Genomic DNA, 22,440 nt, shown 5'->3' with positions numbered 1-22,440 from the left:
GCTCTTCAGGTTATGGGGGAACTGTGAGAAATGGGCAACCAGCACCAAACTTCATCAAGATTGCCGCAGCAAATGTCCTGACACTGACAGGAAAGACCGAGGAACTGGTTGATTTTATGAAAGAAAAAGATATAGCCATACTTGGACTGTGTGAGACCAAGAAGAGGGGCACGGGAGAGATGCCCCACAAACGGGTTGCATAGATGAACATCTGGAGGACTTTTTAGAGGAAGTGGAGAGACAGATAGAAGATAAGGAAGTGATATTGATGGGAGATCTAAATGCACAAGTGGGAATGGAAAGACAAGGAAAGGAAGATGTTGTAGGGCCCTCTGGATATGGAAAGGTAAACGCAGAAGGCGAGGTGTTGGTGGATTTTTGCATGAGGAACCAAATGATTGTTGGAAACACCTGGTTTAGGAAGAAAAACAGTCAGAAGATTACAAGGTATGGTTGGGGAGACAGAAGAACAAAGACCATGATTGATTATATAATCATAGAGAAAGAACACCGGAAGAACCTTTTAGATGTTACAGCTATGCCTGAAGAAGCCTTTGGTGGAGACCATAGAGTTGTGGTAGAAAAATTGAAAGTGGGAAAGATTGAAAAACCCCCATTAAGAAGAGAGAAAAGAATTAAAGTATGGAAGTTGAAGGAGAAAAGCATACAAGAAGGGAAATAATACCCTTGGTACCCAGGACGGAGGTGGGGAGTGTTGAAGATGAATGGAAAAAATTTAAGGAAGCACTGGTTGGATGTGCAGAAAAGGTATGTGGTAGAACATCAGGAAATGTGAAGGACAAAGAGACACACTGGTGGAATGATAGGGTAAAGATTAAAGTGAAGGAAAAGAAAATGGCATGGAAAGCATGGAAAACATCTAAGACTGAAGAAAGTAGTGGAGGAAGAAAAGAGGAAGAGCTGGGCCTTATTCACACAGAAATTGAGAGATGATATGCAGGGCAGCAAGAAATTACTGTATGGTATCTTAAGAAACAAAAAGAAAGATCAAGTAAACACCAGATTTGTGAAGGATGAAGACGGCATAATATTAACAAAGCCAGAAGAAATAAGGAATAAATGGAGAGTATTTTCATTTGCTGAACGTAAGAACTGATGACAGTCATTCAATGGACGACCAGGAAAGGCAATCAGTTGATGAAGACAAATTAAAAGCCAAAAACATCCACTGACCACAATTCAGAATGTGAGGATGGATGGATGGATGGACGGATGGATGGATGTGAATTTGAAACGATCAGTGAAACCGAGCCACAGTGCCTCACATGCACAGAAGCTGACATAGAACAATAGTATTACTGACCAAGGGACTGCTTCTATAGCACAATACTGAATCGATGATACTTGTAGTCGAAAGGGTCCAAAATCCAAGTCAGCAGCCCCTCACAATGGTACTTATCGCTAGGAAAGTAGAACCATGGTATTTGTCATGTTGCGGTACTAATCAAGAGTAGCGTAGACTCGCGGTATTGCACACATTATGGTACTACTCACAGGTAATGAAATTCGCCCATGTATTACAGACCTACGCTGTTTTGCACATTGCACCGCCATTTACAGGCAACGCAAACCTATGGGGTTTATCACATAAGGGTACTAACCACAGGGACTTGTACTATCCCGTGGTGTTCCTCATATAATGGGTACTAATCATAGGCAAGCCAGAACCATGGGTTTCCTCATATAGTGCTACCAATCATAGGTACTGTAAAAGCCGTCGCGCTCTCGGTTGCTACTAATCACAAACCTATTAGGTACCCAACATAGTGGTACTATGCACAAGTAAAAGCGACCCATGGTGTTCCCCGCATGGTGGTACTAATCACAAGCAGTTTCATGGTTCTAATTTGATTATCCCTTGGTTGCCCCTTTTAGTCACCTCTTACGACAGGCAGGGGATACCGTGGGTGAATTCTTCGTCTGCGTCCCCAACCCACAGGTGGTAGTTTGGGCTGACTACTTGGTAGCTTTTACTGATACAAGTTCTTCCAATTTGTGTTTCGATCAACTGTAATCTGTCAGTTTTGGATTGTTCGTTTATATGGAACAATGTTTCTGCAGCACATGTGCCTTCTGGCTTTATGACTGTATTGTAATATTTGATTTTTGAGTTAATGGATAAACATTTCGTTTTGTAAGTTTCCTATGTTAATTTATGTGCCTTGGATAACTTGTTTGCCCTTTTCTGAATTGAAGGTTATTCATTTAAATTATTTGTTATCAACTCACCTAGATATTTGAACTGTGTTACAATTTTAATTTTAGTACCATTAATATGTATTTCTTTTAATGGTGTTGGTTTTTGGAGCGTAATTTCTGTTTTCTCAAATGATATTTTAAGGCCAATTTTATTTGCAATGGTGTGAAGCTATGATATTTGAGTTTTTGCTTCATCTAAAACTTTTGCCATGTCACCTGCAAAACCAAGGCAATTTATTTGGATTTTCCTACATATTTTAATATTTGGAGGGCATTTCTTAAACCAGTAGTTACTTCAAATGGGTCTGATAGTTCGCCTCTGAAGTTTACTTTTGATCTGGTCTCCGTAAGAGTCAATTTTATCATATTTACTAATTTAGGATGTAATCCCATGTACCAATATAAATGGTCCGTTATTGGACATCATCAATTTCTTTGTGATATAACTTATCCATAAATACATGATCTAATTGCCATTCACCTTTAGTGTAATTGGGATGTTTCCATGTTTTGAGTTTTTGTGGTTTTCACTTAAAATATGTAGATTTTTATATTAGGCCATGATTCCTAAGATCGATTAGTTTTTGACCATTTTTGTTTGTTCTCTTCTGAGCAGGCCATTTACCAATTACATCACAATGTGTTGTAAAATTTTTAGTAGGGATTTACTGTGAATACAATCATAGGCCTTGCTGAAGTCGATAAACGTTATCACCATATCTCTATTTCTTTTTCTGTTGTAATCCATTATCAGTCTGAAGCTCAGTTTGGTCAGGGCAACTCCTCCAAGGCCTGAAACCTGCTTGATGTTCTCCTAGTTCATTATAAGTTGTAATTTAATTCAATTGAGAATAATTCTAGAGAAAATTTTATAAGTAATGTCCAGGAGTGAAATCCCCCAGTAGTTATTATGGTCTGTTTTATCCCCTTTTTTATGTAGTGGATGCACGATGGCTGTTGTCCGATGTTCTGGGCTTTTTTTTTTGTAATCCAGACATTGACTAGTTGTTGATGAAGGGCAATTATTGCTGAACTTCCAGCATATTTCTGCAAAGGTCTGATCTCCAGGGGCTTCAAAATTCTTCATGTCATTCAGTGCTGTGTAAACTTCCTTTATTGTAGGAGGGTTTATATTCTCTGTTGGGGTTGTTATCAGCGTACTGACATCTAAGTAAAAGAATTCTGTTGATTCTTGACAATTTAGGGTTTTGAAATAGTTAGCCAGGATTTGTGCATTGTCATGATTGTTGTGGGCTAATTCACCATTTCCATCTTGTAATAATATGGTTGGGGCTTTATACTTAGTCAAATGTTTTTTAAAATTTTTGTAATAATTCCATAATGTGATATTTTGAATTCTTCTTCAACTGAGTTCAGTTTCTTTAAGATACCATCTTTTTATTCTTCTTAACATTTTAGTTGCATCTTTCTGCTGTTTAACTAAATGTTGAAAAGATGTTTCAGACTTTTGGGATTGGTGCAATAACCACGCTTTGTATTTTTTCTCAATCATATCATCACGTACATTATTCCACCACTGATGCTTTTTATGAGGCTTTATTAGGGCCAATTCTTCTGCAATTTGCTGAAGGTTACTAACTAGGTCACCTATTTTATTTGTGATTTTAACTTTTTCTATTGCTCCTTTGATAATTTTAATTTTTAATTAGCAGGTAGGATCTATTTTCCTTTTTGGTTTATAGGCTTATTGTTGTAGTCACCTTTGGGGAGTTAATCTGATTTTAATTTTACCTACATAATGATCTGAGCCTCTGTCTATTGCTCCAACAACCCTGACATCATAATTTTCTTTGTGATATAACTTATCCATAAATACATGATATAATTGCCATTCACCTTTAGTGTACTTGGGACGTTTCCATGTTTTGAGTTTTTGTGGTTTTCTTTTAAAATATGTAGATTTTGATATTAGGCCATGATTCATAAGATCGACAAGTTTTTGACCATTTTTGTTTGTTCTCTTCTGAGCAGGCTATTTACCAATTACGTCACAATATCTACGTTCTCTTCTTGGTTGGGCATTATAATCCCCAATTAATGTTTTAACATGGTTTTTAGGAATGTTATATACGATATCATGGAGTAGATCCCAATAGTTTTCTATCTCGACACGGTCTTGTAAAGAGTTATTCTTATCGCTGGTAGGAGCATGTGCATTAGTTATGGTATAAATTTTATTCTCTCTCTTTATCGTAAGTGTGGAGCTCCTTGAGGAGTGAGATTTAAACTTTTGTATAGAGTTTATTATTTTAAGGCTAACCAAATTTTCAGATAATTAAAATGTCATTTTTAGAGGTTTAGAAATTTTGTTTGACATTTCAGGTGGAAGTAAATGAAGACAATAGGTATACAATGTCAACTAAGTACTTTAATCAACCCAAACTACTGCACATGTTTAGAAAAAATAGAAATAGATGTTTCACATTATATAGTATGTACTAATTTTTTGACATAAATAGGTCTTATGGCTGGGGAGGGGTCACCTAAAATTAGCAATACAAAATGTGTGACACGATGTTACCTAGTAACCATGCAGGCTGTGATCTGAAGTACATATACATATACATATACAAGTACATATAAAGGCTTTTTTATCAAAGAGCCCTTATCTCACCATACTCTAGAGCAGTGGTTCCCAACCTTTTCCAGCTGACGCCCCCCTTTTCAGGTACGGGTGGTCATCGCGCCCCCCCCTCCCCCGTCATTTCTATAACCTCTCCGATAAACTGACCTGGAGGATATAGACCTAACCTAATGACACTACGTAATGAATTATTCAGTTATTCAATTATTTATGAAAAAATAATATGAAGTATGAGCTTTATATCTATGACATACCAACTTCATTTGAGCACAATACAAAGAACACACTTTTACAATAAATCCTTAAATTAGTCAACAAATGTCAGTGAGAGGGTTGACACTGTTTTCTCTTGGTAAGATTCCGTATATTTGGTTTGATATTTGACAGAGCAGAGAGGAGATCACTTGCAACATCTAGCCGACAGCGTTGCTTTGTTTTTATGACGCTCAGCGTTGAAAATCCTGACTCGCATAAATATGTCGTTGAAAATGGGACAATGGCACGCAATGCTTCTTTGGCCATTTCAGGATACATTGCAAGACAGTTTACCCAAACGTCGGCCAGTCCTAATATTTAGTAATCATCTTTTAGCTTTGAATCACACTTCAAATCTATGGCTCTTCTTGAAGTTGTGCTGGCAATGCTTCAATATCAATGGCAAACGGACTTCTTGTTAACATCCAGGACCATTCATCTGGCGAGGTATCAGGAAAGTAGAAATTGAATTATTGTGCCAGGGAATCCAAATGTGACTGAATTTGCACCTTAAGTTTATTACGATCACGTTCATTTTCCGGCAAAATTTCATTGGAGGTGGTGAAAGGATGAGAAGTTGTTCAACTGAAGCCGGCGTTTCCATAACCGTATTTTTTCCAGGAAAGCTCTGATGGCATCATAAGCAAGCATAATATTGGAGTTTTTGCCTTGGAGCTTTAAGTTCGAACTGTTCAAAGCTTCAAAAAATCGCAAAGATATGCCAATGAGACGATAAAATTGGCATCAGTAAACACTTCATACAGATCGTTCTTACCTCCACCAAGAAGAAAAATTTCAACTTCAGACTTTAATTCAAACAGCCGAGCCAACATGTTCCCTTTTGATAGCCAGCAAAAAGGAGAGTTTTGTGATTGACTTGAAGGTCAACACAAAGGGCTTCAAACAATCTTGTCTGTAAAGAACTATTCTTCACAGAGTTCACAACTCTTATAGCGACTTTTAGAGTGTTATTAAAATCTTGGGGCAAGGTTTTGGCCGCCAAAGCCTGCCTGTGAATTATACAGTGGGTTCCCATGATGTTTGGGCTTTTATCTTTCGCCAATTTGAGAAACCCAGAACGTGACCCAATCATAGCAGGTGCACCATCCGTACATACACCCACTGCATTTTCTCAGGAAAGTCCACGTTCTTGGAAAAAACTATCAATGGCAGAAAACACATCACAAGCTTTTGAAGTTGTTTTCAAACATTGGTAGAAGAACATTTCTTCTCTTAAAATTCCATTGTCGACAAATCAACAATATACAATCAGTTGACACAACGGGCAACATCGGTTGTTTCATCACACTGATTTGAAAACAATGGAGATTCTTTCACCTCCAAAATTTGCATTTTAGTGTCTTCTGACAGTTCTTGAAGTCTGCACTTCACTGTGTTATCAAAAAGAGAAATTTTAGACAATTTCTGCCGACTCCCTTCATCCAAAACTATATTTACGGCTAATAATATACATGGCTTTATTAATGTTTCCCCAAATGAATATGCTTTTTGGTCTTTGGCAATCAGAAGAGCCAGTTCATATGATGCTTTCACTGCTTTCTCATTTTCTTGGTTAAAAGTACCCGATGAATCTAATTTCATACGTTTTAGTGAGTTGAGCTTAGTTGCAAAAAATTATGTGAGTTTGTCTTTTAAGCCTGAATGCTTCGTGTTTAAATGTCTCTCCAAACGCACAGGCCTCATCGCATCGTTACGCAGAACGCAGTAGCAGATTACGCATTGAGGCTGTTGTATTCCATTCCGTTCAATGACTGTGAAGCCATATTTAATGTAGTCATCATTGTACAGTCTCTCCTTGGACATTGTTTTCAATTTTTTTTAACTCACTATATTAAATAACACAATTCACACAGTCGCACTGTTACAGCGAAGCATTCACAACAGTCACAATAAACTTGACAGACACGTCCACTGCGAAAGTATATGAGGCACAGAATCAACAGTCGAAGGGCTTGGCCACTGATGGTCTATCGGCGATGTGTTGTCATGGCCATTACTGCGCCATCTCTGATGGTACATTTGTACTATGTAGCTCTCGCCAATTTGACTGCAAGGGAAGAATAAGAATATATAGGGGTGGGAACAGAGCTTTCAAGGACGAGCTACCCACAAAACGAGTCTATATGCCGCAGAGTGAGAGGAAAGGAGGAACTTCCACTTCCTTTGTTGCTTCTGAAACTCCGATATTCTTTGTTCTTCAGAGTTAATGTCGACTCCTGACTGTAGTAACTTATTGCCAGTTAAGATCTTTGGTGAGAAAATGTGACTGTTTCATTAATTGCTGTGTTTAAACATTAATTAGTTGTAGCCCAAAATACCAGTAGGCCTACATAGAATTTCACGCTAGCCGTGAAAGCCTAACATCTTATATTAAATACATTTATTATAATTTAGCCTACTATTGTTACCTTATCTCCTGTTGTTCTCGCCACTAGATCAATTTGATATAATACCAACATTTATACAAGTACCTCCTTCATGTAATATATTTTGTTTATGAGAAAACCCTTGTACAGTATGTAACAATAATACTGGAAAATGAAAGCAACTACTACATCGTTGATGACTAGAAACATGTCGCGTCTGGTTATAGTTTACTTTCACGCAAGTAGGTCCACAAAGTGTGCAATTAAACGTGCGTTGATTGGTCTTGTTCCTGCACCTGCTCTCAGGCTTCATTTTGCTCCTCACAACACAGCAAATTCCTTATTTCACCTCCTACCTCGCGACTCCGCAGAGGTTTGTGTCGACAGTAGGCAATTACCAGTGCTTTTGAACGATTGACTTGGTGCGACAATCACTTGGAGGGATTCGAAAAATGTTTATTACACAAAACTGTAATTTTCGAGTTAAAAAAATTAATTCGGAAATCACATCACGCTCCCCCTGATAAAGCCCCACGCCCCCCTAGGGGGGCGTGCCCCCCAGGTTGGGAACCCCTGCTCTAGAGAAATGTTTATTTCAATCATGGTAGTTTCATCAGTTTCCTCCTTTCAATGCACTGAATCCTACACTTGTCAATTTCAAATTCCATACAGATGTCTCTCAAAAATGATTACAGTGGAACCTCGATTATCCGTTCCCGGAAACTACGTTTTCCCGGAATATGCGTTCAAATTATGTGGTCCCGTGAGCATCATAATTAAATCACGCTGTAAAAATCCTGCATCATCCATTCCTCGAAGAAATGATTTCCCGGATCAACCGTCCAGAAATTTCAGTCCCATCAACGCTAAATCCTCGATCAATTGTTTTTTTAATAAACTGTATTTCATGAAAGGACGGCTATGGCATACTTATGTATCTTGGCGTTAACGCCCCGTCACTGCAATAATTAGAGCAAGTACTGTACTGGAAAAGCGATCGGCAGTGAACTTGCATAAGGGACCATCTCAGCATCGCATTCGGGTGGTAGGTATTGTTTAGAGAATCTCAGAAATCATAAAGCAGAGAGCAGACACAACAATATTGTAAGGATACACGGCGCATTTCGACAGCTCTGCTTGAAGATGGAACGAGTTTCGTCAAATGTTTGCACTTATAAAACGTCCACATTATATCCAGGGTTAAATGTTTATATTTTTTACTTTTTTTCGATCGTACTGCCAAACAGGTTTTTGGTACTTTCCTCATGGCACTTAGAGTAACTGGGCTTTCAGGCAGGAATCAAAACTGCTCCTTCTTGAGACAAATTTAGTATTTTCGCAAGTTACATTTAAATGGTTTGTATCATTTCCAACTCGTACCGGTACAGACATGTAGACGAGCGCCCTTTCCAGATGACCTCAAGGTCAAAAATAACCGTAATTTCTGAAGTTTTGATGATTTTTTTTCTCTTTCCAATTTGATTGGATTACAGTATATAGTGACGGGCAGAATTGAATATAATGCTTTTGAGAATTTTGAGAATCGATATTTACATTCAAAACCATGTTTTCAAGTTCAACATAACATTTAAAAGTCTATGTAGGCCTAATTTACGTAGTACAAGGTTTCCAGAAACTAACTACGAACAGTATACCGGAGACCAAATTACAATGAAAGATTAAGAAAAGAAGGGATTTCGCCATCATGTTGGGCGCTTTTGTATCTAATGTACTTTATTTTATTAGATGAGAGAATTAAAAAGTGCTTGTGGTCCATTGTAGTTTGGCTTAGCATTATTAGATTTCTTGAAGAGTTTGGCTAATCAAAGTTGCTGAACTAAAAGAAATTTTCACGGGAAACTGACGAAGATTCCCCAGTAAAATTGAATATAAAGTATCGAGATTTTGAACTCGCGTACTGGTAATTAATGCGGTTTCGCGGTCTAACATGCCTACCTCTCATCCAGAGGGCCTGGGTTTGATTCCGACCAGGTCAGGCAATTTTACCTGAATATAAGGACTGGTCAGATGGCGACCTCGATCTAAAGAGCTAGGAATATCGGCGGAGAGGATTCGTCACACTGACAATGCGTCACCTCGTAATCTGCAGGCCTTTGGGCTGAGTAGCGGTCGCTTGGCAAGCAAGTCCCATTGGGGCTGTAGTCTGGTTTGGTTTAGGAGTTTTTGTAACATTATAATTATACATATTTTGATTTTCGTGATGTTTAGCCAAACTGTTGATTGTTTTCATTCATTCCCGGATTTTGTTTTCCCGTGTTGTACGTTTTATTTTTATGGTCCCTCGAAAAACGGAGAATCGAGGTTCCATTCGAGTTAGATGCAAATAAATGAATCATTATCAATTTCAGTTTCATTTAATGAAAGACCTATTTATGATTTTTTGATTTTCCCAAATGGGAAATTTGAAACCATTTTTAAAAAGTCTATTTTCTTTTGTTTTTTTCTTTTCACATTGTTTTCTAGCTGCTATGACACGCTACCATTTCATTAGCAGGACATCGCATCACAGAGTTGGCAATAGAGAAACAGCCAAGGTCAGAGTCCATGCATTCTGTTCCTCACACCCTTTGTCATAGAACAACATAGCAAACAACTGAACTAATAAAAGAGCTAAAACAAATTGAGTTGGTTATAAAAAGTGGAAAGAGGAAGTCAAGGTCAAAGTCCATGCATTCAGTTATACATCCCCTTCGTCATAACGTTGTCAGTGCAGCCTGCTACGAAGTGGCAGGTGGCCCTAACCGATCCCTTGGCCACACATCTGGAAGACATCAGGACAAAAGCCCTTTTCAGGCCTACAAATAAGCCCATTCGCTGTTGGTAATGGCACGATAAAATAAAGAAAGTTATAGGACACACCACAAAATCTTTAATTAGTTTTAACTGAAAATAATATTTTTTGGTTGTTTGGGTTAAACAGTATTTTGATTAAAAGTGTTTTGGCTAACAGAGGTTCTACTGTAAAAATGAACATATTTTACCCTACCCAGACTCGAACTCTTGACACCAGAGGTGAGCAGCAGAACTCATGATTTAGCTCACATGGCTACCACCTTGGATGACAGACATTCAAAGACATTTCCCAAAACTACAACACCACCACCGGACAAAATATAATGCATACGTTACAACTAATGTGGCCATTGGATGGAAATATTATGTCCTGTAGCTGTATTAAGGACAACAAAATAGAACGTAACTCAGCAAGGCCACACTGCACGTCCTATCTTCCCACATGTACATGTTGTGGACAACCATACCTTCCAGGGGCCACTCATTTTTTAAATAATAATGTTATTGGCTTTACGTCTCACTAACTACTTTTACGGTTTTCCGAAACGCAGAGGTGCCGGAATTTAGTCCTGTAGGAGTTCTTCAACGTGCCAGTAAATCTACTGACACAAGGCTTATGTATTTGAGCACCTTCAAATATCACCCGACTGAGCCAGGATCGAACCTGCCAAGTTGGGGTCAGAAGGCCTGAGCCACTCAGTGCGGTCACTAATTTTCTGAGCCAGCAAGTGTACATAGTCATAAGTACCTACAAAATAAAGAAAGCACAAGACACAATTATTGTGCATTGTACATATTTATCAGAATATGTAAATGGTGGAAAGGAGCAAACAAATGAAAAATCAAGTTATATACGGAAATTTATTACATTAAATAACACGATAAGCCTGTAAACATCGATTTAAAGAGAAGTTAAAGAGAGTTCACGGTAATTTCACTGGACAATTACGGTACTTAACAGTTTTTTGGATTGTTGATAATTGTTGCTACATGCACATGATAGCATACATACATACATACATACATACATACATACATACATACATACATACATTATCATTATAGACTGTTATGCCTTTCTGCATTCAGTCTGCAAGCCTCTGAGAATTTACTAAACGTCGCCACAATCCCCGATTTGCAACTAGTGTTGTGGCCTCATTTAGTTCTATACCTCTTATCTTTAAATCGTTAGAAACCGAGCCCAACCATCGTCGTCTTGGTCTCCCTCTACTTCTCTTACCCTCCATAACAGAGTCCATTATTCTCCTAGGTAACCTATCCTCCTCCATTCGCCTCACATGACCCCACCACCGAAGCCGGTTTATGCGTACAGCTTCATCCATCGAGTTCATTCCTAAATTAGCCTTTATCGCCTCATTCCGAGTACCCTCCTGCCATTGTTCCCACCTGTTTGTACCAACAATCATTCTTGCTACTTTCATGTCTGTTACCTCTAACTTATGAATAAGATATCCTGAGTCCACCCAGCTTTCGCTCCCGTAAAGCAAAGTTGGTCTGAAAACAGACCGATGTAAAAATAGTTTCGTCTGGGAGCTGACTTCCTTCTTACAGAATACTGCTGATCGCAACTGCGAGCTCACTGCATTAGCTTTACGACAACTTGATTCAATCTCACTTACTATATTACCATCCTGGGAGAACACACAACCTAAATACTTGAAATTATCGACCTGTTCTAGCTTTGTATCACCAACCTGACATTCAATTCTGTTGAATTTCTTACCTACTGACATCAATTTAGTCTTCGAGAAGCTAATTTTCTTACCATACTCATTGCACCTATTTTCAAGTTCCAAGATATTAGACTGCAGGCTTTCAGCACAGTCTGCCATTAAGACCAAGTCGTCAGCATAGGCCAGACTGCTTACTACATTTCCACCTAACTGAATCCCTCCCTGCCATTTTATACCTTTCAGCAGATGATCCACGTAAACTACGAACAACAAAGGTGAAAGATTACAGCCTTGACTAACTCCTGTAAGTACCCTGAACCAAGAACTCATTCTACCATCAATTCTCACTGAAGCCCAATTGTCAACATAAATGCCTTTGATTGATTTTAATAATCTACCTTTAATTCCATAGTCCCCCAGTATGGCAAACATCTTTTCCCTCGGTACCCTGTCATATGCTTTCTCTAGATCTACGAAACATAAACACAACTGCCTATTCCTATCGTAGCATTTTTCAATTATCTGGCGCATACTGAAAATGTGATCCTGACAGCCTCTCTGTGGTCTGAAACCACACTGGTTTTCATCCAACTTCCTCTCAACGACTGATTGCACCCTCCCTTCCAAGATGCCAGTGAATACTTTGCCTGGTATACTAATCAATGAGATACCTCGATAGTTGTTGCAATCCTTCCTGTTCCCTTGCTTATAGATAGGTGCAATTACTGCTTTTGTCCAATCTGAAGGTACCTTACCAACAATCCACGCTAATTTCACTACTCTATGAAGCCATTTCATTCCTGCCTTCCCACTATACTTCACCATCTCAGGTCTAATTTCATCTATTCCTGCTGCCTTATGACAATGGAGTTTATTTACTATCCTTTCCACTTCCTCAAGCATAATTTCACCAACATCATTTTCCTCCTCCCCATGAGCTTGGCTGTTTGCAACACCACCATGATGATTTCCTTTTACATTGAGAAGATGTTCAAAATATTCCCTCCACCTCTCCAGTGATTCCCTGGGATTTATTATGAGTTCACCTGAATTACTCAAAACACTTTTCATTTCCTTTTTCCCCTCCCTTCCTAAGATTCTTTATTACTGTCCAGAAAGGTTTCCCTGCTGCTTGACCTAGCCTTTCCAGGTTATTACCAAAATCTTCCCATGACTTCTTTTTGGATTCAACAACTAGTTGTTTCGCTCTGTTTCTTTCATCTACATACCAATCCCTGTCTGCCTCGGCCCTTGTTTGGAGCCATTTCTGATAACCCTTCTTTTTACGTTTACAGGCTGCTCTCACTTCATCATTTCACCAACATGTTCGCCTTTTCCCATCTTTACACACAGTTTTTCCTAGGCATTCCCTTGCTGTTTCTACAACAGCATCCCTGTATGCCACCCATTCACTTTCTATATCCTGAACCTGCTTACTATCCACTGTTCGAAACTTCTCACTAATCATATCCATGTACTTCTGTCTAATTTCCTCGTCCTGGAGATTTTCTACCCTTATTCGTTTGCAGACAGATTTCACTTTCTTTACTCTGAGACAATATTAAATAGTGTGAGCCTCCCTTTATAACCTTTTTGGACTGGCCTTGTGCCCTGGAATATCTGTGTCAATCGGCTGTTCGCCAATATACCGTTTTAAGCTAATGTATGCTGCGCGCCATTGTCCTGGCTCCGTGTGGTTGCGCGTAACTGCGCATGCGCCCGCCGGCTACCAAGAGACTTGCTTCCTCCTCGCTTCTGACGCGAGAGCCAGTTCGCTTGAGGCAGCCATCATGAGCGTGCGTGTGATTGTGTGCTACGCTATGCGGTGGTGGATTTCCTTCAAACCGCCGTGATTACTGCATTAACGGGGATATTCCCCGGTAGAACTAGTTGGAGACCTCCTGCCATTTCCTCTGATCATATTTTTGCAACTATATTTCTCTTGGATACTTGCTAACGAGGTCTTGTTACTGGACTCGTGACTGCATTCTTCGTTAACAATGGCCAGGTTTGAATTTCTCACAATTTCTTCACCACCAAAGGTATGTACCAGTGTTTGAAACATTTTAAGCGTCGTCCAGAAGAGGATTTTGATATTTTCGAAGATTTCAGAAAACATGGGAAAAATAATAATAATAATAATAATAATAATAATAATGATTTAAATTTCGTCGTTAAATTGGTACCTATTGGCGTGTGCGGTTATGAAATTCTGAAAAACAGTTTCGGCAACTAATCACAGTAATGTGGAAGGTCCACAGTGAACTGAATTGGGATATTTAATTTAAAATTAAAATGAGTTTAATTTTGGCACTTTAAATTGTAACTTTCCTTGTGAACCAAGGTACAGTCTCCAAGATAGCGGGCTTAACTTCCTTTGGGGTTTCTGTTTGCTTCCCTGTGATTTGTTTTCTCCTTTGTTAGGTATGTTTTCTTCTCCCCTCCCCCTTCTGGGGTTTTTTGTGAATTATATTTTTCTCTTGCCTGTTTTCCTCCTTGTTTTTGGAGGCGTTGCTTTTGTTTGGTGGTTACCTTGGCAACGGTTTTGTGTGGGGATTGTTGTCGGGTTTTGATGTTGTCTGGCGCATGGAGCCTGTGTGGATCTTGAATTATATATTACTGAGTTGAGTGTATCGTTTACTGTTTTAAATGTTAATTAATTAATTAATTAATTTTGACCACCCTTTTGAGTTGTGTTACCTTTTCTTGCCCCGGGTGGTGGTGTATTTCTACGTAATATTCTATATGTCTTGGAAACTGTTCTTGGTGGAAACTGAACGTTTTTAATTTTGGTAATCATGAGAAGCGGCCGCGTTGAAAATCAATTTAATTGAAAACCTTGTTAACTGAGTATGGTATTTTTAATTAATTAACTATCCGTGATCGATCACATTTTTATTCAAGGTAGTATTTATGTAAGGAAGTCAATTGGTTTTCCGTTGTTTTCCAGATCACATTTTATTAGGTACGGAGGTCATCCTTTTCTTTTCTTTGTTGTTTTCATAATAATTATAATTTATTATCTGTTAAAGAATATCTATTTACCTTAATTGTTAATTACTAATGAATTAATTTTTCTTTTAAACTATACCTGATATTTCTTGATTCATTTTATTAATTGTTATTTACTTTTCCCCTTTTTCAACCTTACGTTGAATTTATTTACTGATTTTGGGTTTACCTTTTAAAATAAACATAGGTTTTATCAACTTAAAGGTTTAATTTGTTACCTCCAATTTACCTTTCAATTAAAGTTCTTTAATTTCATTTAAGTGTTGGTTTTCATTCGTCACGTTCGGTGGAGCACTGTCACCGATTTTCTTGTGTATTAGCTTCCACGGCCTTAAGTCGTCTTCCTCCGCTGCTTCCGGTAAGTGTGGTAACTTCATCCTTTGGTAATTTCTATGGTTTCTTGTTATTTTATTGTGCTCGGACCTTTGTTGTCGTTTTTCTTGTGCCCATGGTTCTCCCTCGTGTTCACTATAACTCCTATTTTGGGGGGGACACGCTAGCAACCTTCTCACCAGGGTCTCTACCTACCTCTCTCTCTTTATCTATCTATCTCTATCTCTCTCTCTCTTCCTCTCTCTCTGTCCTTTTTCCTCTCTCTTCTACTCTCACCCTGGTGGGTAAGGTTATTGACCTCATCATCCCTAGGTCGTACCGGGGACCTAGAGGGTGGTGATGGTCAGAACCCTAGGCCTAGAGATATTTAGTTCACTACAGATCAGATAGTGGTCTGTATCATCGAAAAATCCCCGGAAAACTCGAACATTCCTAACAGATTTCCTGAATTCAAAGTCTGTTAAGATATAGTCTATTATGGATCTGGTACCCCTAGCCTTCCATGTGTAGCGGTGAATTGCCTTATGCTTGAAGAATGTATTCGTAACAGCTAAACCCATACTAGCACAGAAGTCCAGCAAACGCTTCCCGTTCCCATTAGCTTCCACATCTTCCCCACATTTACCAATCACCCTTTCGTATCCTTCAGTTCTATTCCCAACTCTCGCATTGAAATCGCCCATTAGCACTATTCTATCCTTGCTGTTGACCCTGACCACGATGTCACTCAATGCTTCATAAAACTTGTCAACTTCATCCTCATCTGCACCCTCACACAATTCTTGTCCTAATTCCTCCCACTGACAAATCTACCCACATCATTCGCTCATTTACGTGCCTAACAGAAACTATGTTGCGTGCAATGGTATTCCTGATAAAGAGCCCTACCCCAGACTCTGTCCTTCCCTTTCTAACACCCGTCAAGTACACTTTATAATCTCCTATCTCTTCCTCATTATCTCCCCTTAACCGAGTAAATAAATAAAAAGTCAGCTCATTCATTATTCCGATTATTTGTAGTCTTAGTTCCCTGCATACTTTGTACTTTCCACCTTCGTTTATTCATTGAGTAAAAGTTAATAATCAAATTCCTAAATCCCAATAATATTGCACTTCAAGCCCCCAGTGTGGTTTTAACAGAAATTATAGCAGGGGAAGGAGATTGCAGGCTAAGGGCTATATTCAGGATCAGAATTCAGGACAGGTGTCCGTGCGAAATCGGTACGAGTCACTCCAGGTAGAACAACAGAGGGAAGATGAGGGATAGGGAACTGTTGCTGAGCATTTAAGGACATTTATTCTCTGTCCCACGTAGTACGGAAAATAATACTAATCCACCAGCGGTGAAAGTTCATATAACCACACTTCAGCTGAAAATTGTAGTGTAGATACATTGTAGTATAGATACAGTACATTTAGATAGTGCCGTATCTTGCCTGCTATATTCGTGTGTTATCTTCAGAGATACCAACTTTCAAGAAAGGCAAATCGTAATGCAGCCGTAGGGCACGGGGGGCGGGGGCAGTCGTAGATTTTTTTTTTGATCTTACTAACTTACATATCATTTAAAGCTTGTAGTTGCTGTTTGGTAAACGTCCACTGGCGACATGCTTTTTCTTTTCATGTCATGTGCATCCTCTGCACTAACAGAGCACTAAACAGTTCGGAGTTCATATTAGCACGAAATTCAGTCTTATTCTTCTTCTTCATGCACATCCGAAACACCGCGGCTACACACACTACAAAACACGTGTGAATGAGATTTTGAAGAACGCATTACACACGGCCATTCTTCCGAGTATACCTCCCTAAATTTTTCAACTATATTTATTACTAGCGTCACTAGTCACGGTAACGTAATTTCCCTCACAAGAAATCGCTTCATTATTTCAAACCTTTCGCATGTCGTAACACACGATTAGCATATATCCTAGAAGAGCAATATATGTAAATTTGGCAACCAAAATTGCAATGAATATTTCTTCAACAGTCACGCATACAGTATTCACAATTAAACGGAGTTTGTCACCACTTTACCACCAAAACAAAGACAAAAGAACTCGCATACTTGCATGGAAGTCTGATCATGTGACGAACAAAGACAACAACTCCGCAAGATATAACACTTCACAGGTGCCTATATTTCCGGTACTGGAAGCACACACTGCGTTTGGCGCATGAAAACTCGAAATATTCTTAAACGAGGGACAGGAAAGGGGTATAAATTATTACTGAGAAATCCGAAAATAATATTCTGAGAATTCAAGACGCCTTGTGTAACCTTTTGAACACTTCATACACTTAGATTTAAAAATCAACAAAAAATCGTAATTTGTGGTGTGTCATTCGTAAAGGCGTAATTATATTGGGTAATTCGTAATTATTACGATTGATCCATAATAGTTGGCATCTCTGTATCTTACGCGTGTATCTATTAGAGCGTAGTATTAATAATAATTTGTTTAAGCATTTAGCTTTGTTGGTAATCTTTGAGTACAGTAGTTCTTGCAAATTTCATTTCTGCTTGTGCTTAGTAGTGACATCCGGTACCGGTATTGTAATTAGGATACGTCTGAAAGTAGCTAAAAATTACTGTAGTGTATTGTACAGTAGTATACGAGTAATATCCTGTTAGAATTTAGAGTGCATATTTTATTATTGTAAAATATTTGTGTAGTACTGGTGTAGTAGAGGTATCCATAGAAACTCTTACTAAAATTCATTTGTTGTAATTAGGATAGGCTTAATTGCAGTTTGGAATTGTGTAGTTCTTGTGTATTACTTTCGATATTCAGTAATTAACAGCAGATCATATTCTGTTAGGGGTTGTAGGATAAAAAATAGAGTACGACTAAGTAGTATTGTAGTGTAGTCATATATTAATTACCTTATTCTTGTGTGATCTTTAAGTACTATCCCAGACAATATATTCCTCTGTTCATTTATTTTTTACAAATAATTTTATTTTTATTTTCATTTTTTCCGTAAAGAATGGCTAAGGAGCGCGAGTGTACCAACTGTGGGTGTGGTGAGGCATTGAAGGGTATGAGGGAGGAGTTGGAGAGTTTGAGGGAGATAATTAGGATTCTCACAGAAGACAGGAAGGAAGATAGGACTCCCTCTCAAACAATGTACAGGTTACAGTAGGTGTACAAGAGGGAGGGGAAGGAAAGGGGGAAGTTGTAGAAGACAGGTGGTCTAATGTTCTAAGGGGAAGGAGATTGCAGGCTAAGGGCTCTATTCAGGATCAGAATTCAGGACAGGTGTCTGTGCGAAATCAGTACGAGTCACTCCAGGTAGAACAACAGAGGGAAGATGAGGGACAGGGAACTGTTGCTGAGATATGTGGAAGTAGGAGGAAGGGAAAAGGTAGGAAAGGGAAATGTAGAGTAGAGGATAGGAAAAGACAGGTGGAACAGAGTCATGGGAAGGAGAAAACGGAGGAGGAAGTAGCTTCTGCAGCTATCAGGAAAGATAGGGCTGACCAGGAGGGGAGCGGATCAAATGAGGTGGGTAGGGTTGAGGCTCTGGTCATGGGGGATTCCATCGTTAGACACGTGGGGAAAGTGTGTGGAGGAAAGGGAACCAGGGTAGAATGTTATCCAGGAATTAGGTTGAGGCAGATGTTGAGGAAAATAGAAGAGAGGGAGGAGGGGAAGAAGAAGGTGGTAGCGTTTCACGTTGGTACCAACAACGTAACGCAAGCTGATATAAGTATCAACATAGTGGGAGATGTGTGGAATCTGGTAAATGCAGCATAGGTGAAGGTTAAGAAAGCGGAGATTGTTATTAGTGGAATACTGTGTAGGAGGGATACTGACTGGAGGGTGATTGGGGATTTAAATGAGACTATGGAGTGGGTATGTGGGAAACTGGGAGTGAAATTTCTAGATCCTAATGGGTGGGTAGGAGATAGGGATCTGCGCTCAGATGGCCTTCACTTAAACCACAGTGGTACGTATAAGTTAGGAAATTTGCTTGGAAGGAAAATAGGGAGGTACATTCAGGGAAACGGGGTGGCCTAGGGAGCGGTGATAAGGGAACAGGGAACTGGAAATCAAGTAGGGATGACATAAAATTGTTAGTGTTGAACTGTAGAAGTATTGTAAAGAAAGGAATAGAACTAAGTAATTTAATAGATATATATTTACCAGATATTGTAATAGGAGTTGAATCATGGCTGAGAAATGATATAATGGATGCAGAAATTTTCTCACAGCACTGGAGTGTGTATCGTAGAGATAGAATAGGAATGGTGGGACGGGGAGAATTCATTTTGGTGAAAGAAAAATTTGTAAGCTACGAAAAAGTTAAAGATGAGACGCATGAAATTCTAGGTGTAAGGCTCATTTCTAAATATAATAGGCAACTTGATATGTTTGGAGTGTACAGACCGGGAAAGGGTAGCATCGACGTGGATTCGGAATTATTTGATAGGATAGTCAGCTATGTGGGAAACGACATGGAAAGAAATGTGATTGTAGCGGGAGATCTGATTTTTCCAGATGTCAATTGGGAAGGAAATGCGAACAACAGGAAGCATGACCAACAAATGGCAAATTTAATATGGGAAGGACAGCTGATTCAGAAAGTGATGGAACCAACTAGAGGGAAGAATATTCTGGATGTGGTGCTGGTAAAGCCAGATGAGCTCTATAGAGAAACCAAAGTAATAGATGGTATTAGTGATCACGAAGCTGTTTTCATAGTAATTAAAAATAAATGTGAAAGAAAGGAAGGTCTTAAAAGTAGGACTGTTAGGCAGTACCATATGGCTGATAAAACAGCCATGAGGGAGTTTTTAATAAGTAACTATGATCGGTGGAAAACGGTAAATAAAAATGTAAACAGACTCTGGGATGGGTTTAAAGCAATAGTTGAGGAATGTGAAAATAGGTTTGTACCTTTAAAGGTGGTAAGGAATGGTAAAGATCCACTATAATATAACAGGGAAGTAAAGAGACTAAGAAGGAGGTGCAGGTTGGAAAGAAATAGAGTTAGAAATGGCTGTGGAAGTAAGGAGAAATTGAAGGAACTTACTAGGAAATTGAATCTAGCAAAGAAGTCAGCTAAGGATAACATGATGGCAAGCATAATTGGTGGCCACACTATTTTTAGTGAAAAATGGAAGAGTATGTATAGGTACTTTAAGGAAGAAACAGGTTCCAAGAAGGACATTCCAGGAATAATTAATGAACAAGGGGAGTGTGTATGCGAGGATCTTCAAAAGGCAGAAGTATTCAGTCAGCAGTATGTAAAGATTGTTGGTTACAAGGATAGTGTCCAGATAGAGGTGGTGACTAATTCTAAAGAAGTATTAAAATTTACCTATGACAGCAATTAATTTACATTAAGATAAAAAATTTGAAAACTAGAAAAGCAGCTGGAATTGATAAGGTTTCGGGGGATATACTAAAGACAATGGGTTGGGATATAGTACCAAATCTGAAGTACTTGTTTGATTATTGTTTGCATGAAGGAACTTTGCCAAATAAATGGAGAGTTGCTATAGTAGCCCCTGTATATAAAGGAAAGGGTGATAAACATAAAGCTGAAAATTACAGGCCAGTCAGTTTGACATGCATTGTATGTAAGCTTTGGGAAAGCATTCATTCTGATTATATAAGACATGTTTGCAAAATTAATAACTGGTTTGATAGAAGGCAGTCTGGGTTTAGGAAAGGTTATTCCACTGAAGCCCAACTTGTAGGATTCCTGCAAGATATAGCAGATATCCTGGATTCAGGAGGTCAATTGGACTGTATTGCATTTGATAGGGTACATCATGGGAGACTACTGGCAAAAATGAGTGCAATTGGACTAGAAAAAATAGTGACTGAATGGGTTGCTATATTTCTAGAAAATAGATCTCAGAGAATTAGAGTAGGTGAAGCTTTATCTGACCCTGTAATAATTAAGAAGGGAATTCCTCAAGGCAGTATTATCAGACCTTTATGTTTTCTTATATATATAAATGATATGAGTAAAGGAGTGGAATTGGAGGTAAGGCTTTTTGCGGATGATGTTATTCTCTATAGAGTGATAAATAAGTTACAAGATTGTGAGCAACTGCAGCGTGACCTCAAAAATGTTGTGAGATGGACAGCAGGCAATGGTATGTTGATAAACGGGGTTAAAAGTCAGTTTGTGAGTTTCACAAATAGGAAAAGTCCTCTCAGTTTTAATTACTGCGTTGATGGGGTGAAAGTTCCTTTTGGGGACCACTGTAAGTATCTAGGTGTTAATATAAGGAAAGATCTTCATTGGGGTAATCACATAAATGGGATTGTAAATAAAGGGTACAGATCTCTGCACATGGTTATGAGGGTGTTTAGGGGTTGTAGTAAGGATGTAAAGGAGAGGGCATATAAGTCTCTGGTAAGACCCCAACTAGAGTATGGTTCCAGTGTATGGGACCCTCACCAGGATTACCTGATTCAAGAACTGGAAAAATTCCAAAGAAAAGCAGCTCAATTTGTTCTGGGTGATTTCCGACAAAAGAGTAGCGTTACAAAAATGTTGCAAAGTTTGGGTTGGGAAGAATTGAGAGAAAGAAGAAGAGCTGCTTGACTAAGTGGTATGTTTGAAAGAAATAATTACATGTAAGTGGTATGTTCCGAGCTGTCAGCAGAGAGATGGCGTGGAATGACATTAGTAGACAATAAGTTTGAGTGGCGTTTATAAAAGTAGGAAAGATCACAATATGAAGATAAAGTTGGAATTCAAGAGGACAAACTGGGGCAAATATTCATTTATAGGAAGGGGAGTTAGGGATTGGAATAATTTCCCAAGGGAGACGTTCAATAAATTTCCAATTTGTTTGAAATCATTTAGGAAAAGGCTAGGAAAACAACAGATAGGGAATCTGCCACCTGGGCGACTGCCCTAAATGCAGATCAGTATTTATTGATTTATTGATTGGGAGGTGAAAAGGAACACACAATAGAATAAACTGACATGTCAACAATGGAAGAAGGAACAACAGAAAAGAACAGGAAAACACAAAAGGACGAGGACAATATCAACATCTTTAAACACTGTCGTCTTCAAACACATTGACTCTCTCCTCAACATTTCCAATTCTTCTAGATCTATGTCTACTTAGCCCCCCAATGAGCTC

General features: G+C 38.7%; 1 protein-coding gene across 2 annotated transcripts in view; it reads right to left on the bottom strand.

Moving 5' to 3' along the window:
* ABCB7 (ATP binding cassette subfamily B member 7) overlaps positions 1–22,440 on the bottom strand; it is a 181,247-nt gene that overhangs the window by 3,182 nt on the left and 155,625 nt on the right. The gene's annotated exons all lie outside the window — the stretch shown is intronic.

This window comes from Anabrus simplex, chromosome 1 (assembly GCF_040414725.1).
Source record: "Anabrus simplex isolate iqAnaSimp1 chromosome 1, ASM4041472v1, whole genome shotgun sequence".
In the NCBI taxonomy this organism is placed as follows: domain Eukaryota; kingdom Metazoa; phylum Arthropoda; class Insecta; order Orthoptera; family Tettigoniidae; genus Anabrus; species Anabrus simplex.
The sequence above is the reverse complement of the archived record's forward strand: the minus strand, read 5'-3'. Positions and strand labels throughout refer to the sequence as shown.